Source organism: Eptesicus fuscus, chromosome 6 (genome assembly GCF_027574615.1).
Source record: "Eptesicus fuscus isolate TK198812 chromosome 6, DD_ASM_mEF_20220401, whole genome shotgun sequence".
Classification (NCBI taxonomy): Eukaryota; Metazoa; Chordata; class Mammalia; order Chiroptera; family Vespertilionidae; genus Eptesicus; species Eptesicus fuscus.
Window position 1 is genome coordinate 97,711,310 of NC_072478.1, and position 17,161 is coordinate 97,728,470.

At 38.2% G+C, this 17,161-nt stretch overlaps 1 long non-coding RNA gene across 3 annotated transcripts in view; it reads left to right on the plus strand.

Annotated features, from left to right (window-relative positions):
* LOC129149516 (uncharacterized) overlaps positions 1–17,161 on the plus strand; it is a 1,442,660-nt gene that overhangs the window by 521,949 nt on the left and 903,550 nt on the right. For all 3 annotated transcript variants that reach the window (XR_008556439.1, XR_008556438.1, XR_008556440.1), the window contains exon 4: positions 16,150–16,193. This is a non-coding gene — a long non-coding RNA (uncharacterized LOC129149516). The remainder of the gene's footprint in view (positions 1–16,149; positions 16,194–17,161) is intronic.

The following is a 17,161-nucleotide window of genomic DNA, read 5'->3' on the forward strand; positions in this document are numbered from 1 at the left end:
GGTAATCTGAAGGAGCAAGGTCTGGTGAATCCAGCGGGTGGGTCAATACTTCCCAGGCAAGATCTTTTAATGTGGCTTTAACTGGTTTTGAAATGTGTGATGGTTTGTCATCATGAGGCAAAATTACTTTGCCATGTCTTCTGGCCCATTTTGGTTGTTTTACTATCAAAGCGTGGTTCAAATTGATTATTTTTTGTCTGTAACGATCAGTATTCATGGTTTCACCTGGTGTTACAAGTTCATAATACACCATACCTTCCTGGTCCCACCAAATGCAGAGCATTGTCTTCTTTGCAAAGCGATTTGGCCTTGCAGTCGATGGATGTTGATGGTTGACCTGGATCAACCCATGATTTTGTGTGTTTGGAATTCTCAAAATAAATGCACTTTTCATAGCTAGTCACAATTCAATGCAAAAAAAGACTTTCATGCTGTTGAAGCAACATTTTACTGATGACTTTTCGGTTTTCCATTTGTCTTTCGTTCCGTTGATGTGGCACCCATTTTCCTTCCATTAAAATCTTTTCCATTGCTTGTAAATGATCGGAAATTGTTTGCTGAGCAACGTTTAATCTTTCTGCAAGTTGTTTTTGAGTTTGACACACATCTTCATCCAATACTGCTTGTAATTATTGGTCTTCAAACTTTTTCGGTTGACCTGGAAGTTCTTTGTCTTTCACATAGAAATCATCACTTTTAAAGCATTTAAACCAGCGTTCACAAGTATCTTGAGATGAGCATGTTCACCACTAGCTTCCCAAAGTATACGATAACTTTCAGCAGCACTTTTATTCAAAATAAAGTAATGAATTAAAACTTCCCGCAAATGCTCTTTCTTTGGCACAAAATTTGATATTTTCAAGCGTAAAAATATCTGTGATGTTAACACATTCAGAAAATTTGACATATGAAGTTTTGAAGCTTGCTGTCAATACAATAAAATAGCATACATATCAAATCGCATATATACCAACATATGTGTAACTCCGTCTATTGAAAAAAATCCGCATTATTAACCGGTGCACCTGGTAGTTATGGTACAAAAATACACAAAGTAGATCACCGAAACAGAAATACATGGTTCAGAATCAGCAGAGATAATTTCATTAATTTTGTTTATAATTAAACTAGTAGCCCATTTGCAGGAAAAATCCTGCAAGCAGCTGCTGCGGCCACTGCCGCCACCGCTGTTGCGGCCGCCACCATTGCGGCCGCCGCGCCTGCACCCGCGCTTTGGCAGCCACCTTGCTTTCCGCTTTTCCTCCCTCTTCCTTCTACGTTGTCTTCAGTCTTCACTCCTCCCTCCCTCCGTGTATGCAAATTAACTGCCATCTTTGTTGGGTAATTTGCATACTCACCCTGATTGGCTGGTGGGCGTGGCTTGGCTGGTGGGCGTGGCTTGGTCATAGCGAAGGTGCGGTCAATTTGCATGTTACTATTTTATTAGGTAGGATTGACATTTCAAATCAGTGGACAGGTTTGCACTATTTTGTACCATTAAAAAAGGGGAGGAGAAGTTTGCCACTTTATTTCATACTCATATCTTAGGACAGATAAAGATCATTTTGGTTTATAGGTTACATTTCTTAAGCTGTTATTAAGTGAAAGGAATTGTTCTAATAATGTAATCTTCTCAACAACCCTATGATATAGGCTCTATTATCATCCCCATTTTTTGAAATATGTTTTTGTTGATTTTGGAGAGAGAGTGAGAGAGAGAGGCAGAGAGAGAGAGAGAAAAAAAAACAACAATAACATTGATGTGAGAGAGAAACATTGGCTACTTCCTGCTGGGGATCAAGCATGCAACCTGGGCATGTGCCCTGACTGGGTATCCAACCAGCATCCTTTTGGTGCATGGACACTCAGCCAACTAAGCCACAAGAACCAGAGCATAGCCCTATTTTGCTGATAAATAAACTAAAAAAAAAAAGATTAACTAAACTTGTCAGGGTTACAGCTGTGAACAGGTAAACAATCACTTTATAGAGCTTCACACTTTGTTAAAGTAGATTTTGATTTGTGAAGTAAGGGAGTGGGGGGGGAGAGGAAGTGGTGAAGAAAATGCAACAATATATATATTTTTTGCTCATATCTTTTTAAACCATATAAATCTCTAGAAATAATCATGCAACCAGAAAAGTATATGAGGATATTTGTTGCAGCATTATTTTTAGAGTGAAAAGTTGAACTGTTATGAAGAATGAGGATGATCCATGTACTAGTATATCCATGATAGATATTTTGGGTAAACAAAAGCAAATTATACATGCAATATATAGTATGAAAGAAAGTACATACAATATAGATGGTTATAGAAACATATTTATATGTAATGCATCTGCATATATACACATGTTCTGAAGTGGTATGTACTAGTGAGAAAATGTGAGAAATAAGAGCCAGAAGGCAATGATAATAATAACACTTTTTAATACTTACTCTCCTATTTTTATTTAATCATTTTTATAAATATTATTTTTAAACTTAAAAGGAAAGTGTATTATTTGAAGTATTTTGATGTTAAAAAATAAATATTAATTCCAGGCTTTGTTTTTAAATTTCTAAGCAAAATATATACATTGTTTAAGTAACTTGAAACACAACACATAAAATATTACAGACAACCCAATGACCCCATGATAGGCACTGAACAACTTCATAATATTCTCTTCTACCAGGACTTTGCATCAATAGTAATGCTGATAATGAGTTTATTTCAGAAGTGTTCATCCCCTTTTCTTATTCTAACTCAAGTAGGAAATAATGATTTAGGAAATTATAAGCTTGTGTTCAAATTCTATCACTATGTGGTAGCAAATATTCATACTGCACCCCATCTCCAAGATCAGTAATATAATATGGCAAATTCCCATTTTAATCAAATTGCATTTAAAAGAAGACATCAATTTTTATGTTATGAAAGTGCTCGTGGTGATTTGTAATATCAAGTTTGTCTATGCAATTCTCAGTGCCTCAGCAAATGTTTGCATGTGGCAATATGCTCGAAACCCCATTGTGTTTCATTGAGCAGTATTTGAATTTAGCGTGGAGGAATCTCTTTAATTTAAAACAGACCAAATTGTATCCCTCCTCTGACGCTGAATTTCCCATGTTGCACAGTCTGTTTTTCTCATCAGGAAAAGAGTGATAATAGTATTGCCCCATGGGGTTGTTTTAAGAATTAAACTCAGTTTATATCATAATATTAGCACAGATTCAATATACAATACGGTAAACTTAAAATAAATATCAATTCCCTTCATGATCCCAGCCCTCTTGAAAAACTAAGCTAGGAAACCTGTATCAGTTTCACTTCTCTGGAGTACATATGTCTTATTCAGTTTCTACTTGATACACAGTATAGAAATCATGGCTTTTCATAAGGAACAATCACGGCTGAAAGTAGTTCAGTGGGGGAGACAGACAGTCAAGGGCATTTGCCACATGGAGAGATTGCCAGCCTTTTAGAAACAGAAGGGCTGAGGAGAAAATAAAATACATCCAATATCACAGGATCTCCCTCATTTATGGAATATAATGAACATAAACTGATGGACAAAAATAGATCCAGAGACAGAGAAACATCAATCAGACCATTAAACCTCAGAGGGAAGGTAGGAGAGGGTGGGGGTAAGGGGGAGAGATCAACCAAAGGACTTGTATGCATGCATATAAGCCTAACCAATGGACACAGACACCAGGGGGTGAGGGCATGAAGGGGGGGGTGTAGGGGGGGTAATGGGGGAATAAGGACACATATGTAACACCGTAATCAATAAATAAGTTTAAAAAATAAATAAATAAAATAAAATACATCCATTTCCACTTCCGGAGAGAAAGTTACTGTTTTCAGATTGAGGTTAAGTCATCATATATTTGGAGGGGGAAGTTTGTTCGATGTCACTTCCCTTTATGAGGGAGGAGAATGGTGCCATCTTCTCTGTTCCGTGGAACCTGCCTTCAGTCCAGCTCTCTCTGCTTAGCATCTTCTAGATGTTCCTTGATGGTTGCGATTCGCTGATAGCATCTATCCAGTTTGCATTTAGTTCCCTGGAACTATTCCTAGTTCCAGCCTTTCCACAGGGTTTGTGTTTTCTAACACTTCACTCCCTGAATTCAGAAAGTGATTATGTGCCTAACTCCGTTAGCTCATTACAGCGGGGTTTCCAGGCCTGTGCTCGGAAAAAATATTATGAAAGATATCGGAAAATAGTTTTTATGGGGGGACAGAAAATTGGTGTACAACAATGATATAAAACGATATTGTAGGATTTTACTCAAGAAATTCAGTTCAGCTGAAACCGGTTTGGCTCAGTGGATAGAGCGTCAGTCTGCGGACTGAAAGGTCCCGGGTTCAATTCCGGTCAAGGGCATGTACCTTGGTTGTGGGCACATCCCCAGTAGGAGGTGTGCAGGAGGCAGCTGATCGATGCTTCTCTCTCATCGATGTTTCTAACTCTTATCCCTCTCCCTTCCTCTCTGTAAAAAATCAATAAAATATATTAAAAAAAGAAAGAAAGAAAGAAAGAAAGAAAGAAAGAAAGAAAGAAAGAAAGAAAGAAAGAAAGAAATTCAGTTCAAACCCCGACTTGCAAATTAATAGCTCTGACCTTCAATTTTCTCATGTGCAAGACAGGTTTGAAAGCAACTAGCCTACTTAACTAACAGGGAGGTGGTACAATTTATGGGTTAAGATCATGGATTTTGAAGTTGAATTATTTGGGTTCAAATTCTAGAACCTCTACTTTCCAGCTATGTGACCTTGAGAATTTTCCTTAAACTCTTACATGAATTTTGTTCTCTGTCAAACAATGATGAAAATGATAACAGTACCTTTCTAATATATATCATTGTGAGGTTTAAATAAGATAATATGCAGAAAGTACTCAAAACAATGTTGCATACTAGTATATCAATCACCATATGTCCTTTCCCTTGTCATTATTATTTTTTATTATTATCAGATGGTATTGAGGATTAAAGTACACAATACTTAGTATATATACAACACGAAGTGTAACGTAGGGTTATGGATTTTATTTATTTATTTATTTATAATATATTTTTTATTGATTTCAGAGAGAAAGGGAGAGGGAGAGAGAGATAGAAACATCAATGATGAGAGAAACTCATTGACTGGATGCCTCCTGAATTCCCCACACTGGGGATCAAGACTGCAACCTGGGTATATGCCCTGACTGGGAATCGAACCCTGATCTCCTGGTTCATAGATCTATGCTTAACCACTGAGCCAGGCTGGCTGGGCGGGTCATGAATTTTAGAAGTCATCCTTCTTAGTATATAGTCATGCTCACAAACATAGTGTAAACTCACATGAAGCTCAGAAAATTAGGGATTTTTTTTGTACTGAGAAGAAAAATAAAGTTATCTCAAATATTCACATTGAAAAAAATTACAGGCTTACAGTGTTGAAATCATACCTGTTTATAATGTTGTTAGAAATACTTTGAGCAGAAAATATTTGCAAGAATTCTCTTATCCTATATAATAAAAGCCTAATATGCTTAGTGTCCAGTCGTGTGGTCAGGTGTTCAACCAATCAAAGTGTAATCTTCTTATATAATAAAGAGGTAATATGCAAATTACCCCTCATGCCCTCACAAGATGACTGCCTATGACCAGGCCAGCAGGGGGGTTAGTGAGGGACGACCAAACGACTGAACAAGCAGACTGCATGGGGCGACCAGGCCGGCAGGGGGGTTAGTGAGGGATGACCAGGCCGGCGGGGGGGGGGGGCAGTTGGGAGTGACCAGGCCAGCAGGGGGGCAGTTGGGGACAACCAGGCTGGCAGGGGAGGCAGTTAGGGGTGACCAGGCCGGTGGAGGGTGCAGTTGGGGGCAACTAGGACAGCAGGGGGAGCAGTTGGGGGTGATTAAGCCGGTAGGGGGGGGCAGTGAGGGGTGACTAGGCCAGTGGTGGGGGCAGTTGGGGGTGACTAGGCCAGCTGGGGGGGGGGCAGTTAGGAACAACCAGGATGGCCGGGAGGGGGCAGTGAGGGGCAATCATCCTGGCAGGGGGGGCAGTTAAGGGCAACCAGGTAGGCAGGCAGGTGAGCAGTTAGGAGACAGTGGTCCCAGATTGTGAGAGGGATGTCCGAATGCTGGTTAGGAGCCAGTGGTACCAGATTGTGAGAAGTATGTCCCCAGGATCGGACTAAACTGGCAGTCGGACATCCCCCTGTGGGGTCCCGGATTGGAGAGGGTGCAGGTTGGGCTGAGGGGACCCCTCACCCCCATGCATGATTTTGTGCACCGGGCCTCTATTATATAATAAAAGCCTAATATGCAAATCAATCAACCGGTGGAAAGACTGATCGCTATGATGTGCACTGACCACCAGGGGGCAGACATTCAATGCAGGAGCTGCCCCCTGGTGGTCAGTGCGCTTCCACAGGGGGAGCGCCCCTCAGCCAGAAGCCGGACTCACGGCTGGCGGGCCTCTCCTGCCTCCACAGCAGCGCTAAGGATGTCTGACTGCCGGCTGCACCCCGGACTGCGAGAGGGTGCAGGCGGGGCTGAAAGACCCCCACCCAAGTGCACAAATGTCATGCACTGGGCCTCTAGTATGCTAATGATATGCTGAGGCTGCTCAACCACTCTCTATGATGTGCACTGACCACCAGGGGGAAAACACTCTGACTGGTAGGTTAGCTTGCTGCTGAGGTCTGACCAATGGGGACTGAGGCCAGACATGCCCTGGAGCTCTCCCACAGTCCCTCCCTGGCTGGCCAACCACTCCTGTCTCTCCCCAGCCCCAATCGTGCACCGGTGGGGTCCCTCAGCCTGGCCTGTGCCCTCTCGCAATCCAGGAACCCTTGGGGAATCTCAGAGAGCCAGTTTTGGCCCAATCCCGCAGGCCTCTAGTAATGAATAACACCAAATATATCAAATAACTATTGTTAATGAGGTTATACTGTTTAATAAAAATGTGAAGTATGGATTTTTTAAACAACTATATAAATTTTGAAGCCTATTTCAAGTATAGAAATGAGTTATTTTTTTCAGTAACATTGTTTTATTGATATATAAAGTTGACATAAATTCTCTTTCTTTTATGCTTTATATAGAATAGGAGAAACACCAATTTTGAGAAAATTTTATAATTACTAGACCTGATATATAGTGCTAAGATAAAGTGTGAACAATTAGACAAAGATAGACATGCATAAATATAAAATTGAGTTTTTATTACTTTCCTAAATTACAGAGAGATGTCATTTAATATTTATTAAAATTTAAACTTTCTAGGGCAGAAAGAAAACAATATAATCATAATTGTGACCTTTCTGACATAGATATTATGATTTGTAATTCATATAGCCAGCATAATTTTTACTTGTCTTTTTATAAACTTATTTAAATGTGAGTTTATATGCCTAGCATGGTCCTAATTATAACTGATAATAGATAAATAAATCAACTAAAGATGATAATGAACCAAATTATGAGATATCAGAGGGTTATGCATTAATCATGACTTTTACACTGACTCCTTGTATGGAACTATAAAACTGTATTCTTAAACCTCAATTACTTCCCAGTGGAGTTGAATATGTGAATAATAATACTTCACTGTTCATGTCCATCAAAACACTTAGAGAAATATTCCAATTCCAAATGCTTAGCTTTCCTGTTAAGCCATGATATAGTCTTTCAAAATTTTGGTGAGATCATGTTTTCTCAAACTTCTTATGATCTCTAAGATGAAAAAATAATGGAGATACAAGTCTAATAGATGAGATAAATTGTATTTTTGTAAAATTAAAGGATGTCTTTAGTCCTCTCCGGGGGGAGGGCATGTGTGGGTGTGGGGTGGGGGGGGTAATAGTAAGATATGTACACATATAATACCTCAATAAAAATATAAAATAAAAATGACTTTCACTATACATTCTTTCTAAAATCCCAGAAGTCAATTTTTGCATGAAATGAGATTTTATCTTACATATCCTATATAATAAAACCATAGTATACAAATTGTCCCCTCAATAGGAGTTCTTCTGGGAGTTTGACCAGGGGGCGGGCCGGCCAGGGGAAGGGAGGGAGTATCCGCCGGCAGCCAACAGCCACTAGGGCCCCTACCAGTGCACACATTTTGTGCACTGGGCCTCTAGATATTGATAATCATCCACAGAGTCATTGATTTTTTTCTGGTTTTATGGTGACAATAAGACAATATAAACAATAGTTTAACATTAATGATCATTTTACCAGCTTTCTAGCTTTTCAGACTTACTTATTGTAGCATATTATGTCTTACTATACTATGACAGAATTATTATTCATATGCAATATTACATTCTCCCCATCATTTCCCCAAAGTCAATCCATAAAATCCTAGTTTCACAAGGAAATGATAGGTAATTTAGATGGTCAAATAAATTAGGAAAACGGCCTGCTATGTTCCAATGTATTCATAATATTTCAAAGAGTTTCAGAAGTCAAATTTAAGACAAACTATTTATCTATCAGTAATATTATCCACTTTATTAGTAACAAGAATGGTTATTTTGTCAATAGTTTACAGGCCTTATTGGACCACCCTTTGGAAAATGTTTCTTTATTTGTTTTGTTTTAATTAGTAATGGACTTATTTCTTTTTTAGATATGTACTTATTTTTATTGAGATACAATTGACATATAATATTAATTTCAGGTGGGCAATATAAGAGTTGTATTGTGAAATGATTAATATTCCAAAGAAACCCAGGACCAAAATAATGATAGTATGAAAAAAAACGACTGTAGAGTTTTGAAATGAGGGAGGTCATTGTCACTTGGAAAATTGATGATATAATTGTATTTTATGGATACCAGTTGTTAATAATAAATAAACATGTTTGTATATAGTTATTGACAATTGCATGGCAATTATAGGTAACTTATGAGACTATTTCATGCCTGACAAAATTTGAAAAACTTAGTCACCATAGTTACAAGTCTTGAGATTACCAAAGCCCTAGAAAGTTTTGTTAACTTGGGCTATCACTCGAAGGCCTATATAAAGTTTTTTTGAAAATTAATTTGTTACCTCAAGTGAATTCTATGTGGCACATTGCTGTTCAATTGGTAATTTCAACAATTATTTCCTTATTAACTAGAGTCAATCTCATGTATAGTTAAGTTTTTATAGCTTCACATTTATACTTGTTCCACAATTAAAATCTTTCTTAAAATAATACATGTCTAAATGTAAAGAAAGCACACCTCAGACAACCTGAAGCAATTTGAAGTCATGTAAAGTACACGTTAATTGTCTTCTACAAACTGTCTATTCTAAATCTCATCCTTTCTCTAGCTAACAATATGAAGAATGGACATTTTTCTCCATAAATCTTGAAGTTCATATCTGTTATCACCATCTAAAATAATTTTCTGAGATGATAAAAATATTCTAACCTGTATTGTTCAATACAAGAATCACTAGCTACACATGGGAAGGTGGCTATTGAGCACGTGAAATGTCATTCATGGGACATTTCAAATTTTACTTAATTTTAATTAATTTGAATTTGGCAAGTGGCTACCAATGATTAATTATTAACATGTTGGGGTCTTATTACATATCAGCCACTGTTATAAGAAACTAGAGGCCCAGTGCACGAAATTCATGCAGGGGGGGTCCCCTCAGCCCAGCCTGGACCTCTCCAGTCTGGGACCCCTCAGGGGACGTCCGACTGCCGGTTTCGGCCCAATCCCTACCGGCAGTCGGACATCCCTCTCACAATCCGGGATCACTGGCTCCTAACTGCTCACCTGCCTGCCTGCCTGATCGCCCCTAACTGCCCCCCCCCCCAGCCTGATCACCCCTAACTGCCTCTGCCAGCCAGCCTGATTGCCCCTAACTGCCCCCCCTGCTGGCCTGGTCACCCCCAACTGCCCCCCTCTACCAGCCTGCTCTACCAGCCTGTTCACCCCATGCAGCCTGCTGGTCAGTTGTTTGGTCGTCCCTCGCTAACCCCCCTGCAGGCCTTGTCGCCCCACGCAGCCTGCTATAAGGTTGTGACTGTGAGGGCATCATGACCAATTTGTATATTACCCTTTTATTAGTATAGATGTAGGTACATTAATCCCTTTAATCTCACAACTAGTATGTCAAATGGGAACTGTCTTTATTTCCATTTTAGAGATGAGCAAACAGATATGAGGTTAAGTGATTTAATAATGACACCAATTATAAACTGTGTTGTTTAGTCAGCACTTACTAGTCACTGATCTAAGTGATTGGTATTAGTCATTTGTCTGGTACTAGTACTAGTGATTCACACTGTTTTTGGTCAGTAATTACAACGCCCTGGTAAGATGTGTTACTATCCTGTTTTTAGGTTAATAAACAGGCTTGAAAGAGATTGAGTAACTCTCCCAAGTTTATAGTAAATAGTAGGGCCCACATAGAACAGCCTGTCTGTCCTCAAAACTTACTTTCTTCACTTGCAAAATTTTAATGCTTTCCTGAGAAAAACAAAAGGAGAGTCAGTATTCTGGCTGGGTCAAAATAATCATGAACACATTTTCTTGGACCTCCTTTCATCATTTCCCCATTTCCAACAATAAAATCCACATTGGCGTCAGGGAAACATCCTTCTGCTCCTCATTCTTCTTCCAAGCAACAAAGAAAGAAAAATCCTGCCTTTTAATAAATTCCATAAATAGCTTTATTTTTTTAAAAATATATTTTTATTGATTCTTTACAGAGAGGAAGGGAGAGGGATAGAGAGCTAGAAACATTGATGAGAGAGAAACATCGACCAGCTGCCTCCTGCACACCCCCTACCGGGGATGTGCCCGCAACCAATGTACATGCCCCTGACCGGAATCGAACCCAGGACCCTTGAGTCCACAGACCGATGCTCTATCCACTGAGCCAAACCGGTTTCGGCCCATAAATAACTTTAATATTTTAAAAAATGTTTCCGTTTACACAGGAACAGAATAGTAGTACATTGAAGGTCTATTCTGAATTTGTTCAGTGCCTCCAATTAGAACTCACCTACAGCTCTTCTATCTATTATAGCAAGACATTGAAATTTGCCTCACCTACTTCCTTTGGTCTGTAGCCACACCTATCTTTTCCTGACAGCAGAGATTAATTCTACTTTTAGAAGGAATGTTTCCACTGTGCACTGAGAAGAGAAATATTTCATAACTAGAGGCCTGGTGCACAAATTTGTGCACATTGAAAGGAAATTAATTAGAAGAAATATTTTAGAGGCTGGGGAGGGACTGCGGGAGGGCACCAGGGCATGTCCAGCCCATCTTGCTCAGTCTCAATTGGTCAGACCCCAGCAGCAAGCTAACCTACCAATTGGAGCATCTGCCCCCCGGTGGTCAGTGCACATCATAGTGACTGGTCAAGAGGTCAACCAAATGGTCGACTGATGGATCAGACACTTAGCATATTAGGCTTTTATATATATAGACTAGAGGCCCGGTGCACGAAATTCGTGCATGTGGGGAGGTGCCTCAGCCCGGCCTGCACCCTTTTGCAATCTGGGATCCCTCTCACAATTCGAGACCACTGGCTCCTAACTTCTCACCTGCCTGCCTGCCTGATAATCCCTAACCACTCTACCTGCCTGCCTCATTGCCCCGAATCACTCACCTGCCTGCCTCATCACCCCTAACCACTCTGCCTGCCTGCCTGATTGCCCGTAACTGCTTGCCTGCTTGCCTGCCTGCCTGATCACCCCTAACTTCTTGCCTGCCTGCCTGCTCGATCATCCCTAACCACTCTGCCTGCCTGCCTGATTGCCCCTAACCACTCTGCCTGCCTGCCTGATTGCCCCTAACCGCCTCTGCCTCAGCCCCTGCCACCAGGCTTCATCCAGAAGGACATCCTGAATGACATCCGGAAGGTCGTTTGGCTGTCCGGTCTAATTAGCATATTTTATTATTATAGATATTTGTGTGGGAAACTTGGCCATATGACTCCACTAACATTTTCAGTCTTTTGGACAAAATATCATTCTTATAACTTTTGGCAGAGCTGTGAATTTTCTTCAATAACTTAATAGATGACATTTTATAAACTAACAATGTGGGGTTTTTTTTTGTTTTTTTGCTTTCACACACTAATCCAGAATCACTAAAAATCTATAATTATAGCAATTACAATCTAAATGTATTGCCTTAAAAACACCATATACTGTGATTAGTTGTCATAACTCTAAAATTCACTGAGTTCAAGTCATGATTTTTTAGAGCTGAACTCATTTCTTATCTGAGCTTCTTTTTTTTTATTATTTGATTGATTGGCCATATTGTTATTTAGGCTCTGACAGAGCATAGAGGAATATTGTGCATGAGACATTAATCAGGAAATTATGCATTGCTTTTGCAACTGGACCTCACTTAGTAATACCGTATTAGCTCTTAACATGCAAATTATTTTAGGTAATTACCTCATTTTTCAGTGGCCACTTGATGGATAGAAGTTTCATATAGATTCTTCTATGTAATTTAAAATCTTGTGGTGTATTGTTTTCTTTCTTGTTCATAAAAATCCCAGTTGAAATTGTCATACATCAAACTCATAGGCCAATTGTGGGAAATCTTTTTTGTAGAAGCTCCTTCTCCCAGTTTCTTTTAACTATATTTTAAGCTGTCAGTTTGAGCACATTGCATATCTAAAATGATGCCTATGATTTGTTATTTTTGTATCATTGAAGGAAAAGTTGTGATAACTTGTAGCCCATGGATAGATCATGATAGATGCATAAAATAGAATTCACTGTCTTTCCAATCATTTCAACTAGCAAAGTTGCTATTATTTTTTTTCTTTAAAAAACACACACAGCCTTAAACACTGAGAATTTTGCATTACAAATGCATGTTGCTGGCTATTCTCCAGTTTTAATATTAAATATTTTAGCCTAATAGTCAAAAGAGTATAGCATCTATTAATATTGTAATATGGTAAATAAAATAGGTAGGCTGTTATTATGTGTCATAATTATACTTGTTAAACGCATATTAGTGGACCTCTGAACTGAAGTTTTATTAGAGATGTTCATATATGTGAACTGTCCAGAATACGTAGATTATTCGTTCCCCATGTTTTTCAATCTAGCATGTCATAGAATCATAAATATTTGTTGTGATCTTGTCTATTCAGAAACCTACTCTGTAAAATAGCTTCCCCATAAATGTCAAGCAATGTAAAATTGAATGCCTATATTTAAATAAATTTTAACAGATAATAAAACTCTTGAGACTGAAATGGTTTCATTCAGGGAGGCAGACAATTATTTCTACAGTGTGCAATTTATATGTCACGTTATGTAAAATACAATTTTAAAAATACTTTAAAAAGCACAAATGAAAAGTATCTATTGAATTTTTTTAAAGGAAGCTAGAGTTCTCATTGCAGGTCTAGTTGAAAATGTGAAATATGACAAGGTACAAACTTCTATGTTCTAAACATTGCTTTGACTAGATTTGCTTCCTGCTAATTCCTATGGTGGTTATTCCAGAGATTCAAGCTATCAAAACAGAATTTTTACTCACAACCTAACCTTTTTTCACTTAAGACAAAACAAAAGAATTAGATAATTTTGACACCTGTTATATAAAGCATATAAGATAATTGCTATTCTATTTAGAGGTATGCATTTGGCACTTTATCTGCCAACACCAAGCTATATCACAGCTTACAACTGGTTTACCAGCATGGAGGATGTATCTTGTCTCTCCGGAGAACATCTCCTGACAGTCTTTCAATCACTAAATATTAAAAATGGACATGTAAAATTATGTATCTGACAAATAGTGTTTTTTTTAGGAAGATAATTTTTGGAATATTATTCAACAGTTTCTACTATGGGTTGGAGGTAGGAAAGGGAGGGGACTGAGGGATAGTAGATCTCACATGTAATGGGGGTGACAGATGGATTCCAAAATAAGGTCCACATTGGAGAGATGCCAATGCCCCCAAGTCAGAGACAACCAAGGGTACATCTGAGGTCCAAGTTGGGTTTATTGACTAGTTGCAAAGAGGGAGATTGCGCACTTGGGCTATTTATGAAGAGGTGTTAGAATTGAAGGGTTTCAGGACAGGATATGAGCTGGTGTTAGGTTATTTTTGAAAAGGGTTTAAGGAGATGGAGATAATTCTGTCATTGGGTATCCTAATAATTCTTATTTAAAAAGCAGGAGATATAAAGCAAACCTAAAGCTGCAATTGGTTACAGAAGTAGGAGTCACTAAAAGTAACAAGGAGAGGGATTAGGTCCTTTTTGTTATTTGAAAAATATTCCAGTTTTTGTCTCAGTTCAGATATAATTATGGAGTTTTTTTGTTTTGTTTTTGTTTTTAATTCATCATGGTCACAGAATGCCTTATTTGATGTTCAACAGAACACCAGCCTGGTTAATGGTGCCATATTAGCTCCCAGCTGTCAAACATGTTACAAAGAGACAAGCTATGTTAGACCTGTCTGACTGTACATGGAGTTGGTATTCAGAGAAAATGGAGATCAACATTTTAAAATATATACTGCCCAGCCAGTGTGGTGCATGGACATGGAGCATGGACCCATGAACAAGGAGATTATGGTTCAATTCCTGGTCAGGACACATGCATGGGTTGCAGGCTCGATCCCCAGTAGAGGGTATGCAGGAGGCAGCCAATCAATGATTCTATCTCATCATTGATGTTTCTATATCTCCACCTTCTCTCTTCCTTTATTTGAAATCAAGAAAAACATTAAAAATATAAAGCCCTAGCCAGGTATCTCAGTGTCAGCCCATGGACTGAAGGATCCTGGGTTCGATTCCAGTCAAGGGCACATATCTCAGTTGCAGGCTGTCAGGGTGTGTGCAGGAGGCAACCAATTGATGTGTCTCTCTCACATTTATATTTCTCTTCCTCTGTCCCCCTCCCTTCCACACTCTCTAAAACTCAATGGGAAAAAATATCCTCGGGTGAGGATTAACAACAAAAAGTAATAAGTAAAAAAATATATACTGTGGGCTAAAATTATAAAATCATTTCATTTGATTCTAAAAGATTGTAGTATCCATCTCCATTTACCAGATGCAGGGATTACTGTAGTGGTAGGAGTAAGTTTCTTACAGACAAGGAAATAACAAAAGGAAAGGCTGAGCTTTGAACCTAATATCTCAGATTCTAAAATATATTGCCTTTCTGCTTCAGCGGCATAAGGAGCATATATTTAAAGTTAGAATTGAAAGTGAGTGATGATGTCATGGCAGAAGTTGAGAGTGTAATGTGGAAATTGATTTGGAAGGAAAAGATTTGAGTTTCTTTCTTTTATTTATTTATTTATTTATTTATTTATTTATTTATTTATGTTTATTGATTTCAGAGAGAGAAAGGGAGAGGGAGTTTTTATAGAAATCAAATCATAAAATACATGAAAATGCTTTGTAAACCACAAAGGTCTATGTAATCATTACATCCTGCTGCTTTATCAGAATCAATTGAAATGTAGTTGACCATATGCTATAGAATATCTTAAGTATTCAAGCATCAGCATTGTCAACTATATCTAAAACCTATATTTTAAATTAAAGAAAAATGGTGAATACCATTATATGATATGGATATATGGACAATGAAGTTAATGTTGATGGTAAGAAAAATACTTCATACCATATATCTGAAACGCGTTTTACAGGCTTAGATTTACTTATGTTACAAATCTAGATGTTTTCATTTTATGATGGCCCTAAATATTATCAACTTATTCTTCTTCTATTTAGTTTATTCTTTTTGAAAAACATATTTTTATTGATTTTAGAGAGAAAGGGAGAGGGACAGAAAGATAGAAACACCAATGATGAGAATCACTGATCAGCTGCCTCCTGCATGCTCCCTACTGGCCATTGAGCTCACAACCTGGGCATGTGACCTGATCAGGAATCTAACTATGGGCTCCTAGTTCATAGGTTAATACTTAACCACTGGGCAACACCAGCTGGGCTATTTATTTTATTCTTAATCAAATGGAACAATTCTGTGCTATCTTCCTTCTGTTTTCTCTACTGGAACTAGGTCTCTGCTGGGAAGGGTGTGCATTGTCTCAGTTTTTGCTGACTTGAAAAAATACTGCTTTTTCCAAATGTAAATAACTATTTACATTTTTTTTTTTTTTTTTATGTTGCAGATATATGAAGGCTGGGGGCAAGACCTGCAGTAATTTCCCATAAGGTAGGGACCCTTTATTTTTTTCATTGTCATTTGTTCAGAGCTATCTATACAAACACAATGAAGGGCTTCTTGATAAAGGTGACTTTATCAACATGTAAATTATTGGGGGGGGAAATCCCCACTCACCTTGAGATAAGGTTTGCAAAGACAGTTAGATATATTTTCTCTCCCCAAAGCTTTTTTTGATGTCACCTTAAATCATAAGTAACTAGGATTTCGAATAATTGAAAGTTTCATTTTTTCCCATATCTGTTTCATCTTCAGACACTTAATGAGCACAAGCTAATGCCAAAATAAATCAAAGGTTGATTTTTAATGGAAAAATATTGCAAATTCTATGATGTACTTGCTTAATATTAGGTATTTCATAAGGATATACCTCACTAAGTCCATGCAGACAATACTAGGAAGACCAGCATGCCAAGAAGGGTTTGAACAGCTTTACAATATCTACTTGGGGACAGATAGTAAGTGAGGGATTAGAATGGGAAGTGGAATAAAGATGTACTAACATAATTCAAACTATGGATAGATAAATTGAAAGTGAGTGGGAAGATGGTATTATATTTTATGCCAGAGCTGTACCCTTCTCCTTCAGATTTGGATAGGTCAGAGTACATGGGAGCCAGTGATGGGATATGTTGACTACTGGGAACTGAAAGTTGATGTTGAATGAGGACCAGTTCACCACATCCAATCACATGTGTTGTTTCTGTTCACATCCAGAACAAGTGGTCATTCTGTTTACTCAAACAATTAATCTGCCCATGGTTAAGAGACAGGGGTGTGTGTTAGTTTTTTTTTATCATGATAACTAGATTTTTCAAACTGATTAATATAGTCGGGTTTAAGATAACAAACATTAAGTTGTTTTACTATTTGCATAGTTGTACAATATTTCCTTTTTGTGGTTGTTTTTATATGCAGCAAATTAAATGCCAAGTCAATCAAGTGAAATAATCTATCTT